The sequence below is a fragment of the Ranitomeya variabilis genome, chromosome 3, assembly GCF_051348905.1.
Source record: "Ranitomeya variabilis isolate aRanVar5 chromosome 3, aRanVar5.hap1, whole genome shotgun sequence".
Lineage (NCBI taxonomy): Eukaryota > Metazoa > Chordata > Amphibia > Anura > Dendrobatidae > Ranitomeya > Ranitomeya variabilis.
Window position 1 is genome coordinate 546,470,996 of NC_135234.1, and position 19,129 is coordinate 546,490,124.

Sequence of the window (19,129 nt, forward strand, 5' to 3'; positions counted from 1 at the left end):
GTGAATCTGTTCATCAAAAACATAGACCTTGTCCCAGTGTGATACTGTCAGGGAAATATAGCATATGATAGCATATGGTAGTACATAGAATGTAAGTCTGCAAGGACAGGGTCCTCTCCCCTGTGTACCAGTCTGTCACTGTAAACTTGTTTACTGTAAACTATATTTATAACCCTGTATGTAACCCCTTTCTCATGTACAGCACCATGGAATTAATGGTGCTATATAAATAAATAAATAATAATAACAATAATAATAATAAATACATGTTATGGACTCAAGTTAGTGCTGCTGAAAGAAAATGCTTCACTGTGACCCACTGCACTCATGATAATACTGGACACTGTTCAAGTCTATGGCAAAGATGGTACCAGAAGTCCAGGATGGAAATGATACAACCTAATATAAGGAACCCACTTACTAACCAGTAACTAGTACAGGCAGTATCCGGCAAGGAGGGAGTTAATCGCTGGTACAGCTGGTTAGATTACCTGGATGCAGCAAGAAGTCCTGACCACTGTATAGTGTCTCCTAATGAGTTGTTCTAGTCAGAACAACAAAAAGCATTGAGGCGGAGACATTTTTTATTGATCACATTTTTCCGGGAGATTTTCTGTTTGTTTTTTTTGTTGTGTCTGGTCAATTCTCTATGTCACTTTAGATATTGAAATACATGGGTGCACATGTTATTCATCATTTAGGTTATTTAATTTATATGTTTGAATAAAAGGCACGTTTTATCATTCCTCTCAGTGAGTACTACGTTTTTAGGGAAAAATATTTCCATCAGTGATACCCATAAACAGTAGTTTTCCCCCACAAATGGAATATCGGCATACTCAGGAGAAATTGCACAACAAATTTTAAGGTCTACAGGTGTTTCTCACAAAATTAGAATATCATGAAAAAGACTGTCCATGCCCATGCAATTAGTGCATAGGCTGAAAACATTTACCCCTGGGGGTAAATATAAAAGTGCTATTCACTAAATGAAAATGTCAAAAAGTTTTCAACACAACATACATAAATCCCATATATTATATAGGGTGATCTACTGTATTTCAAGTGTTTATCTCTGTTAAAGTTGATGATTATGGCTTACAGCCAATGAAAACCCACAAGTCATTATCTCAGTAAATTAGAAAACTTGATAACACCAGCTTGAAAAATGATTATAAAATTCAAAATGTTGGCCTACTGAAATGTATGTTCAGTAAATGCACTCAATACTTGGTCGGGGCTCCTTTTGCATCAATTACTGCATCAATGTGGCGTGGCATGGAGGCGATCAGACTGTGGTACTGCTAAGGTGCTGAGATTCTCTATGGGGTTAAGGTCAGGCGAGTTTGCTGGCCAATCAAGCACAGTGATACTGTTGCCTTTAACCCCTTTCTGCCATCTGACGTACTATCCCATCGAGGTGACCTGGGACTTGACTCCCAGGGACGGGATAGTACGTCATAGGCGATCGGCTGCGCAAACGGGGGGAGCGCGGCCGATCGCAGCCGGGTGTCAGCTGATTATTACTGCTGACATCCGGCACTATGTGCCAGGAGCGGACCGCTCCCGGCACATTAACCCCCGGAACACTGCGGTGTTTGCAGCGTTCCGGCGGCATAGGGAAGCCTCGCGCAGGGAGGGGTGATCCCTGCGTGATTCCCTGAGACCCTTGGAACAACGCAATGTGATCGCGTTGTTCCAAGTGTCTCCCCCCTGCAGGCACCAGAGCCGTGGGGCTCCTTCCAGGTCCTGCAGGGAGGTGGCTTGCAAGCGCCTGCTAAGAGCAGGCGCCGGCAAGCCTGCAGCACTGCCTGTCAGATCGCTGAGCTGACAGTGCTTTGCAAAGTGTCAGATCAGCCATCTGACACTATACAACCATGTCCCACCCTGGGACAAAGTTAAAAAGTAAAAAAAAAATATTACATGTGTAAAAAAGAAAAAAAAATCCTAAATAAAGAAAAAAAAAATATTTTTCCAATAAATACATTTCTTTATCTAAATAATAAAAAAATCAGTAATAGTACACATATTTAGTATCGCCGCGTCCGTAACGAACCGGCCTATAAAACTTTCCCACTAGTTAACCTTTTCAGTGAACACCGTAAAAAAAAAAGAGGCAAAAAACAACGCTTTATTATCATACCGACGAACAAAAAGTGGAATAAAATGCAATCAAAAAGGCGGATATAATTAAACATGGTACCGCTGAAAACGTCATCTTGTCCCACAAGAAACAAGCTGCCATACATCGTTATCAGTGAAAAAATAAAAAAGTTATAGTTCTCAGAATAAAGCAATGCAATAATAATTATTTTTTATATAAAATAGTTTTTATCGTATAAAAGCACCAAAACATAAAAAAATATAAATAAGTTATCGCTGTAATCGTGCTGACCCAGAGAATAAAGCTGCTTTATCAATTTTACCAAACGTGGAACGGTATAAACGCCCCCCCCCAAAAAAAAAAAATTCATGAATTGCTGGTTATTGGTCATTCTGCCTCACAAAAATCGGAATAAAAATCGTTCAAAAAATGTCACATGCTCGAAATTGGTTCCAATAAAAACATCAACTTGTCCCGCAAAAAACAAAACTTCACATGACTCTGTGGACCAAAATATGGAAAAATTATAGCTCTCAAAATGTGGAGACACAAAAACAATTTTTTGCAATAAAAAGCGTCTTTTAGTGTGTGACAGCAGCCAATCATAAAAATCTGCTAAAAAATCCCACTATAAATAGTAAATCAAACCCCCTTCATCACCCCCTTTGTTAGGGAAAAATAATAAAATTAAAAAAATGTTTATTTCCATTTTCCAATTAGGCTTAGGGTTAGGGTTAGGATTGGGGCTAAAGTTAGGGTTAGGGCTACAGTTAGAGTTGGGGCTAAAGTTAGCGTTAGGGTTGGGGCTAAAGTTAGGGTTAGGGTTTGGATTACATTTACGGTTGGGATTAGGGTTGGGATTAGAATTAGGGGTGTGTCAGGGTTAGGGGTGTGGTTATGGTTATGGCTGGGATTAGGGTTAGGGGTGTGTTGGAGTTAGAGGTGTGGTTAGGGTTGGGATTAGGGTTAGGGGTGTGTTGGGGTTAGGGGTGTGGTTGGGATTAGGGATAGGGGCATGTTCGGGTTAGGGGTGTGGTTAGGGTTATGGTTAGGGTTGGGATTCGGGTTAGGGGTGTGTTTGGGTTAGGGTTTTAGTTAGAATTGGGGTTTCCACTGTTTTGGCACATAAGGGGCTCTCCAAACGCGACATGGCGTCCGATCTCAATTCCAGCCAATTCTGCATTGAAAAAGTAAAACAGTGCTCCTTACCTTCCGAGCTCTCCCATGCGTCCAATCAGGGGTTTACCCCAACATATGGGGTCTCAGCGTACTCAGGACAAATTGGACAACAACTTTTAGGGTCCAATTTCTCTTGTTACCCTTAGGAAAAAAAAAATTTGGGGACTAAAAATCATTTTTGTGGGAAAAAAATTATTTTTTATTTTCACGGCTCTGCGTTATAAACTGTAGTGAAACACTTGGGGGTTCAAAGTTCTCACAACACATCTAGATAAGTTCCTTGGGGGGTCTAGTTCACAATATGGGGTCACTTGTGGGGGGTTTCTACTGTTTAGGTACATCAGGGGCTCTGCAAATGCAATGTGACGCCTGCAGACCAATCCATCTAAGTCTGCATTCCAAACGGCGCTCCTTCCCTTCTGAGCACTTGGGAAAATAAAAAATTGGGGCCGAAAAAAATCATTTTTGTGAAAAAATATGATTTTTTATTTTTACGGCTCTCCATTATAAACTTCTGTGAAGAACTTGGTGGGTAAAAGTGCTCACCACATATCTAGATAAGTTCCTTAGGGGGTCTACTTTCCAAAATGGTGTCACTTGTGGAAGGTTTCAATGTTTAGGCATATCAGGGGCTCCCCAAACCCAACATGGTGTCCTATCTCTATTCCAGTCAAATTTGAATTGAAAAGTCAAATGGCGCTCCTTCCCTTCCGAGCTCTGCCATGCGTCCAAACAGTGGTTTACCCCCACATATCAGGTATCAGCTTACTCAGGACAAATTGTACAACAACTTTTGAGGTCAAATTTCTTCTGTTACCCTTAGTAAAATAAAACAAATTGGAGCTGAAATACATTTTTTATGAAAAAAAATGTAATGTTCATTTTTTTTAAACATTACAAAAATTCCTGTGAAACACCTGAAGGGTTAATAACTTCTTGAATGTGGTTTTGAGCACCTTGAGGGGTGCACTTTTTAGAATGGTGTCACACTTGGGTATTTTTTATCATATAGACCTCTCAAAGTGACCTCAAATGTGATGTGGTCCCTAAAAAAAAATGGTGTTGAAAAAATGAGAATTTGCTGGTCAACCTTTAGCTCCTTAACAAAAAAAATGTTGGTTCCAAAATTGTGCTGAAGTAAAGTAGACATGTGGGAAATGTTACTTATTAAGTATTTTAAATCAAACATATCCATATGGGTGCAATTGCCAAGGATAATGAGTGATATAGGCCAGAACAAAATTATTTAAAAATTGAATAGTTATTAGAAAAATAGATAAAAACCTAATAATTAAACAGGGCTAAAAAACCTCCAAAGGGAGGAGAGCGAAGGCAGACACAGGTGGTACATGTAAGAAAAATAAATATATGCTGATTAATGCTAGCAAAAACTATAGTACTGGCAAATAAGGCACATACAAATGCTGCTCTAATGAATAACTACTATAACAAGACAAGAATACCGTCTATAATATGTGTAGAGATACAGCGGTATGTTCATATATGCGCACAAATACTATAATACATAGGCACCAATATTCTATTGGAATAACACATCTATATGCAGATGACAACTAGTACAATAAGTATAATACAAGGTGGCAATCCCAAAAATTGGAGAACTAAACCTGCCAGAGGGGACAAACCGCTATAATCCAATGAAAAGTAAATATAAATATAGCCAAAATCGGTAATATGCACTGGATAACGGTGTCCCATAAGGCAGGTGCTCACTAGCTGGTAATAGTGACCATGGTGCCAATGAGTAAAGATATGCTGTATAGTAAGAGCGCTTACCACCACGATGTGCTGTGTCTGGCGTACTCCCTCCCGCCCGACGGGCACCGTTTCGCGGATTGCTTCTTCCGGGGGCGTGTGTGGTGAGGGGTATCTACGCAGTATAAAAGGGCCGTGCTAGGATGTGATAGGATGTACCTCCAGTGTTAATGGTGCATGCGTCGGGACTAAGCTCCCATGGAAAAAGTGACTTCCGGGGACTGCCCGCTGGAACGCAGTGGAACGCACCGCGGTCACCTTGTAGGCACACCCGGAAGTCCTAGGGAATTTGACCCCACGCATGCGCACCTGGAAACAAGAGAGAATAGAAGAGAAACTACGCAGGACTGGTAGTATAAACGGGACCGCTGCCAAAAAGTGAAAGTGTGTAATCGAACTAATATTAAAGATACATAAGGTGTTATACATAAAAAGGTGCTTTAATATAAAGTGCCCGAAGTACCAACATTATATTTAATAAATATGACTAATAGCATAATTCCCATATTTATATTAAAATTAAAAAAGCCTTATACTACACAATCCTATTTAATAAGATAAATAATCAATAGCAATGATAACTACACTAACTCCAACATACACACAATGAAAAATACTAAATAATAGATAATGCATGTGTAAATAAATAATTAATTAACCAAATTAGTAAGGATAAACTCAATGTAAGAATATATATATTTAACCAAAAACCTAATATCAAAAATCGTATACATAAAAATAAAACCAATATATGTAGTAACTAAATATACCACATACAACCGCAAAATGCATTTTATAAATAGTGTAGGAGGTCCGTATCCGTCTATGTGCCCTTCTTCATTCTTTGCCTCCAGATAATGACCTCCAAAAGGAATTGTCCCATAATCATTTCTTGTAACTGGAATGTATAGTATTATTAATCATAGCCAAAAATATGTAGCATCCCATATTCACAATCCCTAGTTCCGGACACTTCTGCAAAGGATAAAAAAAGGGTATTAAGAACAAATAAAATCACATACAACATATTAAAAAGGAACCCCAAACCTAAAGTAAACCACTGAAGAAACAACTAAATAACCTACAAAAAGGCATTAAAGCCCAGATTTTCATTAAGACCTTGTGGCGTAAGTGTGCCCAAGCGGAAGATCCATCTACTCTCATATTGGGACAGGACTTGACCTAAGTTACCCCCCCTAATGCCGAGATCTACCTGGTCAATCCCTTGAATTACCAACCCTCTAGGGTTGCAGTTATGGTGGGCCATAAAGTGACGGGGGAGTGTTTTGAGACTAGAGACATCTTCAAGTGTGGCGGCCTTTTCAATATCCTTCACGTGTTCTCTTACTCTTATTTTAAGTTCACGTGTAGTGAGACCAATATAAATTAAATTACACGGGCATTTGGCGTAGTAAATAACCCCTCGTGAAGAGCACGTGAGATGTTTTTTAATTTCATATTTTTTGGATCCATTCCAGTTGGTAAATGAGGTGGATTTGCGTAAGTTTAAACAGGCTTTACAAAAGCCACAAGGGAAAAAGCCATCCTGTAATGTCCTCTTCTTGGAATGCCGTTTTGGGTCATAGTGGCTGTGGACCAAAATATCTTTAATATTCTGCCCACGTTTAGCTACCATCAGTGGGGCTGCCGGAATAACTTCTCGTAAAACCGGGTCAGATTTAAGAATGTCCCAATGTTTCTTTAAAATACTCCTAAGTTCTTCCCACTGATTGTTGTAGTTTGAAATAAATCGCACTGGTTCCCTCACCTTCGTACGATGTTTTTTTTTATAGAAGAATGGATCAAATTAGTGCGAGGAGTATTAATTGCTCTGTTGTAACCTGAGGTCTTATGTGTGGAGTCTGAACTGAATAACGACATTCTTTTTGATGCTGGTAGTCAATAACTGCCAACTTCTGCTCACAAATCCTTTCCTACATATACAGTGTAGAGTTCCAACGCCTAGGGACATCACACACCAGTTGGTGAGCAGGAAGCTGCAAATGCTGCTGAAGGACGGCATGGGCAGATGAAGCTGTAGCTTTCTAAAATGGGTACACAGGTGACGTACTTTCACAAGCAAATCTGGCAACTCCGGGTAGCTTTTGAGAAACTGTTGAATGACGGGGTTAAGCACATGGGCCAGGCATGGTATGTGTGTGAAGTTACCTTGCCTCAGAGCCACCACCAAGTTCTGGCCATTGTCACACACGACCATGCCTGGCTGTAGGTTCAGCGGTGTCAGCGGTGTCAACTCTTTCAGAGCTTCCAATATACAAATGAACAGCGCTCCATCCGGGTGTAGAAATCTTCAAAAAACGCTTTATTAAGCCATAAAATACAGCGACGTTTCGACCATATGCTGGTCTTTATCAAGCATGCATAACAACAAGGAGGGCTGTCTTAAGTTGTGTGAATGCCAAACAATGCACCAATCACCATCAAGTACAGCCCACACCACATAAATAACATCTATTACATAAAAAAGACATCAGACCTAAATATACACATGATTCATTGTATACAACTAACTACCCATTATAAAACCAACAATATTCCCAATAAATCAGAAGATCTTCACATATTCTGTTTACAGCCGGTGTATCCACTCCCTGTATCTTCATCTCCATGGGGACCATCAACCAACCGGTGATCACATAGCGTCATTCATGTTATGATGTCCAATCCAGGATCATGGTGCCGAATACAAAAATACCCTATCACCGTATCCAATATAAAAACCACCCCACAGTTTTGTGCTTTTTGTGAACTCTTTCAGAGCTGTCCACAACTCTTCAGCATTGTGCGGTTTGTCACCTAAGCAAATTAGCTTCAGCACAGCCTGTTGCCGCTTGGTTGAAGCAGTGCTGCAGTGTTTCCAGCTTGTGACTGATGTGCTCATTTCAAAGATGGAGGCTGAAGAGGAGGAGGAGGAGGTGCAGGAGCTGTAGACTATGGAGGCAACCCTGATTGACGTAGGACCTGCAATCCTCGGCATGGGGAGGATGTGTTCCATCCTAAGGTCCGACTGGGTCCCAGCTTCCATTATGTTAACCCAGTGTGTCGTCAGTGAGATGTACATTCCCTGCCCACAAGCATTTGTCCACGTGTCCGTGATTAGGTGGACTTTCCCAGTAACAGCATTGTTGAGGGCATGGGTAATGTTGTGGGACACATGCTGGTGTAATGCCGGCACAGCACACCAGGAGAAATAGTGGCGGCTGGGGACCGAGTACCTTGGGATGGCCGCTACCATCAGGTTGCAGAAAGCTTCCGTCTCCTCGAGCCTAAAAGGCAACATTTCTAGTGCAAGCAGACGATAAATGTGTGACTTTAGTACTGTGGCCTGTGGGGTGTTGTCTGCATATTTCCACTTGAGTTCCAATGACTGGGGTATGTACTACTGAAGGCTGCGCTGGGACAAGGACGTTGACATGCTTGATGATGGTGCTAGTTGACTGTGGGCAATGTCAGGTGCAGGGCACGAGGCATCTTTGCATGCACTGTGGACAGGCGATTGGCTTGCATGCACAACAGTGGAAGAAGCAGAGGGGTCACCCGCAGACACTGTTCCTGGTGCCTGGGGTTCAGCCCACAAAGTCAGGTGCTTTGCTGCCATGTGCCTGATCATGCTGGTGGTGGTCTGGCCGGTCATTTTACTACCCCTGCTGATGTGGGCATGGCAGGGGCTGCAAATGGCCTTTTTGGGGTTATCGGCAGAGTCTTTCAAAAACAACCAGACTCGGGAAGACCTAACAGTTGGAATGGCAACTTCCGTCATGTTGGTATTACGGGGAATGAATGCACACCTTCTGTCTGTGGCCACCACACTGCTTCTTCCTGCCTGTTGGGGTGCTGTGCCTCCATCCACATTTGTGTTGCTGTCCTCGCTCTGCATGTCCTCCTGTCAGGTGGGGTCAGTTACTATATCATCCACCACCTCGTCTTCCACTTCCGCACCCTGGTCCTCCTCCTGACTTTCTGGCAATTGTGTCTCATCATCATCCACCTCTTGTGACACTTTCCCAATGTCACCTTCGTGTGACCGTGGTTCATCAAATATTTGGCCATCGCTACATGCGATCTCATCTTGCCCCGCTTCAAGTGGACTGGCCAAGAGTCCCAAATATATAAATAGTGTCCAAGTGTGGGATCAGTTGTCTCCGGGCACTCGGCATGGTGGGAGGAAGGGGAATCAGGGTGAGTAATATGCGGTCCAGACTCATGGCTACATAGACTTGACCGTGTTGAAGACGTGGTGGTGGTGGCAAAGTGACTGGAAGCATTATCTGCAATCCAACCAACAGCCTTTTGACGCTACTCTGGGTTCAATAGTGGCAGACAGAAATAGAAAAGCCAGCTCACCTGTTAGGCATGTGTTGTGGGGAAGCACGGATATCGTGAAGTCATCACGTGGAAAAAATGTAGCAAGAAAAAGAAAATCCAGCTTCCAAAAAAATTCCAAATTTATTGTGAATAAAACATGAAGTCCAGTAGGATGAATTCACATGATAATGAGTAACAGATTACGCGTTTCGAACAATAGCTTGTTCTTTCTCAAAGCACTTTGCTGCGGTCCCCTAATAATTGGGACAGGAAGGTCGAGCGAGAAGATGTGGGTGTTTTTTGTGACACACTTTCAGCTTGCCCATGGCGTCGGCCTCTGCATCCACCATCAGCATTACGTCCACTTCCCCATCCCTTGCCATGCGCCTTGCCCATTTTAAATGGACTATTAAAATATTTTCCACGTTCACTACAAATGACTGAATTTGGAGCAAACTTAGGCCGGCGTCACACTAGGCGTAAGACAATACGGTCCGTTTTTTACGGCCGTAATACGCAGAAAAGTCCCCAAAATAGTGATCCGTATGTCATCCATAGGCAGGGTGTGTCAGCGTATTTTGCACATGGCATCCTCCGTATGTAATCCGTATGGCATCCGTACTGCGATATTTTCTCGCAGGCTTGCAAAACCGACATCTAATGGATTTATGTGCTCAAATGTTCGTTAAAACATATATACAGTATGTATATATATATATATGTAATTGAGACACACACACACATATACAGTATATATATACACTCACTGGCCACTTTATTAGGTACACCTGTCCAACTTCTTGTTAACACTTAATTTCTAATCAGCCAATCACATGGCGGCAACTCAGTGCATTTAGGCATGTAGACATGGTCAAGACAATCTCCTGCAGTTCAAACCGAGCATCAGTATGGGGAAGAAAGGTGATTTGAGTGCCTTTGAACGTGGCATGGTTGTTGGTGCCAGAAGGGCTGGTCTGAGTATTTCAGAAACTGCTGATCTACTGGGATTTTCACGCACAACCATCTCTAGGGTTTACAGAGAATGGTCCGAAAAAGAAAAAAAATCCAGTGAGCGGCAGTTCTGTGGGCGGAAATGCCTTGTTGATGCCAGAGGTCAGAGGAGAATGGGCAGACTGGTTCGAGCTGATAGAAAGGCAATAGTGACTCAAATCGCCACCCGTTACAACCAAGGTAGGCCTAAGAGCATCTCTGAACGCACAGTGCGTCGAACTTTGAGGCAGATGGGCTACAGCAGCAGAAGACCACACCGGGTACCACTCCTTTCAGCTAAGAACAGGAAACTGAGGCTACAATTTGTACAAGCTCATCGAAATTGGACAGTAGAAGATTGGAAAAACGTTGCTTGGTCTGATGAGTCTCGATTTCTGCTGCGACATTCGTATGGTAGGGTCAGAATTTGGCGTAAACAACATGAAAGCATGGATCCATCCTGCCTTGTATGGAGCATCTTTGGGATGTGCAGCCGACAAATCTGCGGCAACTGTGTGATGCCATCATGTCAATATGGACCAAAATCTCTGAGGTATGCTTCCAGCACCTTGTTGAATCTATGCCACGAAGAATTGAGGCAGTTCTGAAGGCAAAAGGGGGTCCAACCCGTTACTAGCATGGTGTACCTAATAAAGTGGCCGGTGAGTGTATATATATGTGACCAGAGGTATTTCCATTTTTGCTTTTTTATTTTTTACTCCCCCTTTTCCCAGTGCCATAACTTTTTTATTTTTCGGTGAATATGCGGGACAAGTTGTACTTTTGAATGACACCATTGGTTTTAACATATCATGTACTGGAAAATGCCAAAAAAGTGCAATTCCACAGTTGTGTTTGGTTTTTATTTCTAGGTTCTTTTTTAAGTTGTGAAAAAAAAATCCAAAGTTTGGTAAAAAAAAACAAATTCCATTTTCCGAGTCCTGTAGCGTCTCCATTTTTTGTGATCTGGTGCTGGGTGAAGGCTTATTTTTTGAGTGCCGAGCTGACATTTTTATTGATAACATTTTGGTGTAGATACGATCTTTTGTTCACTCATTATTGCATTTTATTGCAATGTAGCAGTGACCAAAAAACCGTAATTGTGATGTTTTTAATTTTTTTCTCTTTACGCCATTTAGCGCTTTTATATTGATAGATTGTGCGATGCTGAATGCGGCGATACCAAATATGTATATTTGATTTTTTAAAATGTAACTAGTTAACAGCTGTGGGTGGATCGTGATTCCATCCGCGGCTGTTGCGGGCACGTCATCTTTATTTATTTATCAGCTCACATGTGCCTGGAAAGGTGTGGGCTCAGCGTCAGAGCCTGCACCAAACAGGGGGAGTCCGATATCGATGTACTATTGTTTTGGAAAAGGGTTAATGCAGCAACATCTTTTAGAGACCCTGGACTCACACAGCCTTATTCTTTAAAGGCATTGGCCAATGATTATTAGATTGAAACTCCTGCACAATTTTTAATAAAAATACAGAAGTTTGTGGATGTTATGAGAAAATTAGAAATTAAAGAGACAAGAGATATTGCCTCACAAATCTCTGCTTTTATGCACTAGATTACTTTATGAATGATTGGTCTGATTGGACTGATTTCTCGATTAAAGCACACACATTTCTTAACCTTCTTCCACTACAAATCTTTTTCTCTCTTTCCAAAGCAATTGTTCTATTTCAGATTCACCACAATTAAATTTGCCTCATATAAAATTTTTGGAAAAAATTGGCTACTTTGAATTTCAAAAGGTTTAAAGGGAACCTGTCACCCCGTTTTTTGAAGATGAGCTAAAAATAGCGTTAAATAGGGGCAGAGCTGGGCGTTACATTAGTGTCTTTTGTGTGCCTTTATTACCCACCTATGCTGCTGAAATACCTTTGTAAAGTCGCCGTTTTCTGCTGTCACTCATGCTGGTCTGATCCTATGGGCGTGGTGACAGTGCTGTTTCTCCCCCAGATCAGGCTCATCATTACGTTGGTGGCGTAGTGGTGTGCGCATGTCCAACAGAGAATATCCACTGCCCAGGAGATGAAAAACAGCGCGATCTGCACTATTCAGCCGTTTACCGATGGGCGTGGCCATCTTTCCTGTGGCCGCGCGTGCGCAGATGGAGCGCTCTGCTGCCCGGGGCTTCAGGAAAATGGCCGCCGCGATCTCCATCTGCGCACGCGCAGAATCCCGCGGCCATTTTCCTGAAGCCCCGGGCAGCAGAGCGCTCCATCTGCGCACGCGCGGCCACAGGAAAGATGGCCGCACCCACCGGTAAACGGCTGAATAGCGCAGATCGTGCTGTTTTTCATCTCCTGGGCAGTGGATATTCTCTGTTGGACATGCGCACACCACTACGCCACCAACGTAATGATGAGCCTGATCTGGGGGAGAAACAGCGCTGTCACCATGCCCATAGGACCAGACCAGCGTGAGTGACAGCAGAAAACGGCGACTTTACAAAGGTATTTCAGCAGCATAGGTGGGTAATAAAGGCACACAAAAGACACTAATGTAACGCCCAGCTCTGCCCCTATTTAACACTATTTTTAGCTCATCTTCAAAAAACGGGGTGACAGGTTCCCTTTAATAATGTCTAGTGGTAACAGTCAGCAAGTTTGTACAGAAGTATCGCAGAGTATAGTGCCAGCAATCAAGCGATCTCAGATTCAAGTCCCTATAGCAATAGTTTCATTTTTCATTTTTTTTATATATATTTTTTATTAAATATTATATAATGTATTCTGGATAGTGACCAGGACACAGTTAAACAATGTCATTTTTATCAACTAATTTTTTTAAGGCGTACAAAGGGTGTGATTAAATGAATGATTAAAAAGTGATCAAATCATTTAAAATTTGTGAGGACATTTTTACTACAAAGCATTGATCAAAAAACAAAAAGAAGAGGATTAAGAAGAGTGAATACTGAGAGAGTTGGTCAATCAGTTATAGATATGCTATTGAAAAAAATTAGAAAGAAGAGTAAGTTGGGGATAATTTGATATTAAGTACAAGAGTAGGTTCACATGACGGTTTAAAAAAATCAGTTTCATTCATTTGTTTCTCATTTGTCATCCATGTGCAATTTTTTTTACAGCAGCAACTTTTAATCTTTTACAAGACCAATTAGACCACTTACAGTTTCCTACGTTACAGAATTGCTATGCATCCTTAAAAATCAGATGCTATATTGTGACATCCAATTTATTTCTCATGCCCAAAGACTTGAATGGATAAATCTCAGCCAATTTAAGGAGGGAAATTGCACATGCTGACATTTTTTTGACACACCAAATCGGTCATTGAAATAAAAAAGCATCTGTACAGCCTCATCTAATAACATTGGTCCAATTTAGATCAATCTTATTAACAGCACTGGGACCAAAATATTGTCCTTTGAACAAGCCCTAAGAGGTGCAATCAAGGAAGAACCTTTAAGTTTTAGAGTATTTCATAAATGTTTGTGGTAAAAAGTAGCAATATGCTAGATGTGCAGGATAGGATGAAGGATGAACACGAGAGTGATATTATTATTTGTTAGCAGATGTTACCCTTCCTCCTCTGTCACAGGGTCATAGACAGAAATACAAGTGTACAGTATAAGTATGAAGTACAGAGGAGAGTCTTTTACTCTATGAAATACATAATGAATTCCTACGCAGGGTGGTCTGTAGAAAGATGACAATTTATAGGACTAAATTATAATTTGAAGGCATTGTTTTGTTGTGAGTGGGAAGAGTTAAATAATGAGGAGATGCAAGACAAGCAATGACAACAACTTAACGTAATCTATTTCTTTCCAGACAGTTCTAAAGAATATAGTAAAATTATAGATATCTGCCCGGACAGTCTTCTGACCTTTCCAGTTTGAAAAGTTCGAACATTAAACCAGTGGGATTTAATATCAAACTGTCAAAGAAAAGTTCTTACAAAGACTTTTCTTTCAAGCTGTTATGTAGAGGAACAACACAAAACACAAGTTGTAAGGATAAAAAGCTCTATATTAATATCGATTTATGCCTAATAAATTTAGCAACTACTTAAATTAAATGAAGAATTTGCAGCCTGTGACAAGACATAAAATGTTAGAATAAAATGATTTGTTTGTTTGAAAGTAATAACTTTTCATTACACTGAGCAACAAATTTCAGAGAAGTTCTTGTCCCCTGAGAAAATGTTATAGTATCTTATAGATTTTGATATGCTGAATATGAATATGTGCTCCCAAAGTCTGTATTCTCGTAAGGAGCACCTCCCTATGCGGTCACATGGTACCGCATAGGGAGGTGGAGCCGCATATTCATCACTGTAATGAGCGGTACCACGTGACCGCTCATACAGGACAAGCTGCGGCGCTGAGAGGAAGCATCACGGGAGCTGGGTGAGTATTTTAATGCAAGCAGGCGGGCGCACAGGGGGTGGGAGGAGGGAGGTGACCGGGAACTTTATTTTAAAAACAAAAAAAATAAAAAACATGATTTTTCATTCCTTCTCTCCAGCGAACGCTGCTGGGGAGAAAGAATAAATAGCGGCTTCAGCACCACACGCAGGGGGGACAGCGCTTACTGTAGCACTGTCTCCTGCACGGTCCGTGTGGTCCTCAGTCGGCACACGGACAGCACACGGACGGCATCCGTGTGCGGTACGTGTTGACATGCACCCATTGAATTTAATGGGTCTGTGTGATCCGTGCGCTCCCACGAACACTGACGGTCCGTGAAAACACGCTGACATGTGCAGAGACACATTGATTTTAATGTGTCTACATGAGTCAGTGTCTCCGGTACGTGAGGAAACTGTCACCACACGTACCAGAGCCACTGACGTGTGAAACAGGCCTAATGCGGTAGTGTCACATATGTTGTCAGAAATTACTGTTAGGCCACACGTCAGGGCTGAGACGGAAGGAGTGTTGTTTGGCTTTTGTAGCACAGATTTTATTAGAATAGTTTACAGGCAACATTTGCGGAGCCTTGAAGGTGGCAGAATAGCACACAAAAAAACAAAAGTTACCCCATTGTAGAAATTGCACCTCTCAGTGAATTAATCTATGGCTGCATTGATTATTTTGTAACATCCTTGCCATACCGGCTTTTATACCGGAGAACTGCAAATCTGCCAGTCTAGTACTCATACATTATGTGCACAAACATTGAGGAGCCCCTATATATAGTAGCGGCCCCATACATTGTGCCCAGATTCTGCTTTTGGTAATACATACCCATAAATTAAGTGCCATCTCCCCATTACAATAATGCCAAAAATCTACACAAATAACATATTGCAGTACACTACACAGACATAGAATTAAAGGGAACTTCACACAGTACACATACAGCCATAACACAGTAAATAGTAGTACCATAGTAGACATATAGAAACATTAATAGATAGCCAAGTATTAGAGCACCGCAGTGGGACACATGTCCAGCATATACAGAAGGAGGGAGCAACCGAGGTTCTCCGCCACCTCTTTACAACCCTCCCTCCTAAAACATGGTTGTCCCTGTCCATTACGGCTCCTGTAACAAAGAGGTAAGATAGTTCATGAAACATAAGAATACAACACAGTCAATAAAAACATTCTTAGTCTCTTAAAGTGGTCTGTCTGACCCTGATCCCTTTTCTTCATGGACCTATAAAGCAGACGTTTTGGCTCGATGGCCACGTAACACAATCCTGACCTGGCTCGCACCTCGGGTCCTCCTGATCAGCTTCACCACTCCCGCCTTTGATCAGATCAGTGCCCACTAACATATTTGTGTGCTGCGCTTAACGGGGGCTAGTCCATGGTTAAAATTGGGCAAAGTTCCACGTTAAAACAGTTCAGTCTTTGCAGCACCTGCACACACAGTTTCTGACAACCAACCATCGTGGGGTTTCTACCCCATGATCCAGCAGGGGGTGCACAAATAAACTTGGAGGAGGGGGAAAACAAAAAGTCAGTCAACCATGACCGTATTGGCCACCACTGGCACCTCAGTCCTGGTGCCGTACTGGGCTCCTTGCCCTTAAGAGACACAGAATAGTCTCTTCACATTTCCCTTAGGTGCAATAGGCAATTTTTATTTTCTTTTCAAGGGGTCATGTCAATCAACGCATGGCCGCTGATTAGTATAGTGGGCCGCATGTGGACCCTGCACTATAATGTACGAGTAGGATGAGGATCCACTGGAGGAGGAGTTTCCACTATTTCTCCTACTCCGTGCCCCCTCCAGTGGTGGTCCCATGGCCCCCAGAGCTTCTGGCTCTTATGCTGTATCTGTGGCCACCACATGTTGTTCAGTCGTCGCTTTCTCCTGTTTGGCAGCAGGCGCTGCAATCATTGCAACGGGTCATATATCACAGCTGGCTGCACGCTCCCATCGTTCTTACGGAGTGGAGACAATCTGTAAGGCCACCGCATATGGCCCTTGGGGTCCCGACTCCTTCACAAATGATACCTGGTCACATTCCTGTACAGGGCCCTTGCAACGAATAGACCCGACATTTACATACAGCTTATCTCGTGCCGTCCTCCAAAATAAATCCATAACGCCTCGTGGGTCAAAGTACTGAATCACTCCACGGGTCACCCGGCCAGACAAATTTCCTCCACCAGGGTGATGCAATTCTTGTACAATGTGGCGTTCCCACTGCTTCCTCTCCCGGATGACTTTTTGGATCCACCAAGCCTCTCCAGCAGTGAGCACCCGAGGCTCCTCCACGTATGTGCTGCCGGTGCCAGACAAAAGAGGCACAGATCGGGAGGCCCAGGTGCCACCAACACCGGGGATGATGGTGGAGTTGGGAGACGAGATGCCACCGGCGATGGCGGCGGGGCCACAGGAGGTAAAGGTGCAGAGGCCGAGGTGACAAGACGGTCAGACGGGAACTCTCTAGTCACCACCGCTGCATCCAGTGGCAGTCCTCCGGCACGGCCGCTGGTGCTGGTGATCGTGGCCACCACAATCCCTCTCAGGGCAGCCTCCAGAGTATTCTGACCTCCTTCCAGTTCCTGTCGGGGCACTGCCAATCCATCGAACTCCTCAGTCTCCAATAGCTGCTTGTCCGGCTGCCGGAATGGATGCCATTCTTCCAGCTACTCTGACCACCAGGCCTCAAAACACAGGCCCGTCTCTACCCGGGCCACAGATCACTTCTGTCCTGGTGGCCGATGCAGCCATGGAAAGACATACTTCGTCTCTGCATGGTATTAGGTAATGGCATCTCTCCTTCTAGGTTCCACCCATTCATGGGTGGGGTCACTTTCTGCTGCTCCACCCATTTCTTCTGGTCAGATTGGTAGGGTGGCAGCTTCTTCTTCACCCGCAACCATTTAGAGTGGGCATTCTTCACAGGGGGATGCCGCCTCCTTTCCTTTGGTGCCAAATCTCTTTCATGACGCCCATGAAAGATGGCACCCTCCTTGATTTTCACACCACTGACCTCTGTCTCCTTGTCAGTGTTCGATACCTTTTTAAAGTCACTGTCAGTCGCCATCTCCAACTCCCTCACGGCGGTCAACAATTCCCAAGTCTCGGGAGTCTTCTCCATCAGCATCTCAAAGTCAGCCCCTCATCTGGATCCAATTGGGAAAGGTGCTGGGAATGCCATCTCAGCTGCTCCCACCCTGGTCGTAGACCCCGGATCCTTCTCTGGCAGTCTTAGGGTTTCAGGGCTGCTGGGTTAGATCCTGCCAATTATGCCAAATGTAAGCAGGTTGCGGGATGCAGTGATGCAATGGAAGCAGAGCAAGGGTTAACAGATTAACAATTTAATTTGGTACAATAAAGAGGCTCTTAGCAGGGAGATAACAGTTGAATTGTAAGAGAAAGTTATAATGTAACAACAGTTCAGTTTTCAAACTCATTGTGTCCTTTGATTCCTCAGCCGCAGGTGATCGTTTGTGGGGGTGATAGTGCCGGCAACAGCTGGCGTAGTATCCTCAGATGGGATCCTAAAACTAACAGTAAAACTTCCGGTGGCAACGGGCGGTCTCAGTTTTTGCCCATTGAGCCCTTAGTCCATTAGCCTGTGCAGCTAAACTAAAGAGAGCTGCAGAAATCCCGGTATCTAATGTGGGCTGATGCGTGCTGTCCATCAGAGGGGACCGCAACTTAATGTCCTGTAACCGGCTCACGTTCTCCTGCACCACTTCCCCACCACTCATAATCCCACCCCCCCACCCCATCACCACACATAAGACGGCCCCCTTATCCCATCACCACACATAATCCCGCCCCTCCACCCCATCACCAAAACATAATCCCGCCCCCCACCACATCACCACACATAATCCTACCCCCCACCACATCACCACACATAATCCCGCCCCCCACCACACATTACCACACGAGGCTCCATCCTCACACGTTACCATACAAGGCTCTTTCCTCACACATTACCACACGAGGCTCCGTCTCCACACATTACCACACGAGGCCCCATCCCTACATATTACCATACAAGGCTCCGTCCTCACACATTAACACAAGAGGCTCCATCCCTCCACATTAGCACACGAGGCTTCATCTCCACATATTACCACACGAGGCTCCGTCCTCACACATTACCACACGAGGCTCTGTCCTCACACATTACCACACAAGGCTCTGTTCCCCCACATTACCACATGAGGCTCCGTCCCCCCACATTACCACACGAGGCTCCGTCCCCACACATTACCACATGCAGCACTTCCTTTCTATGTAATTCAACCACTTAGCAATGAGCATGCTGAGCGTTAGCTGAATGGAAACAGCTAG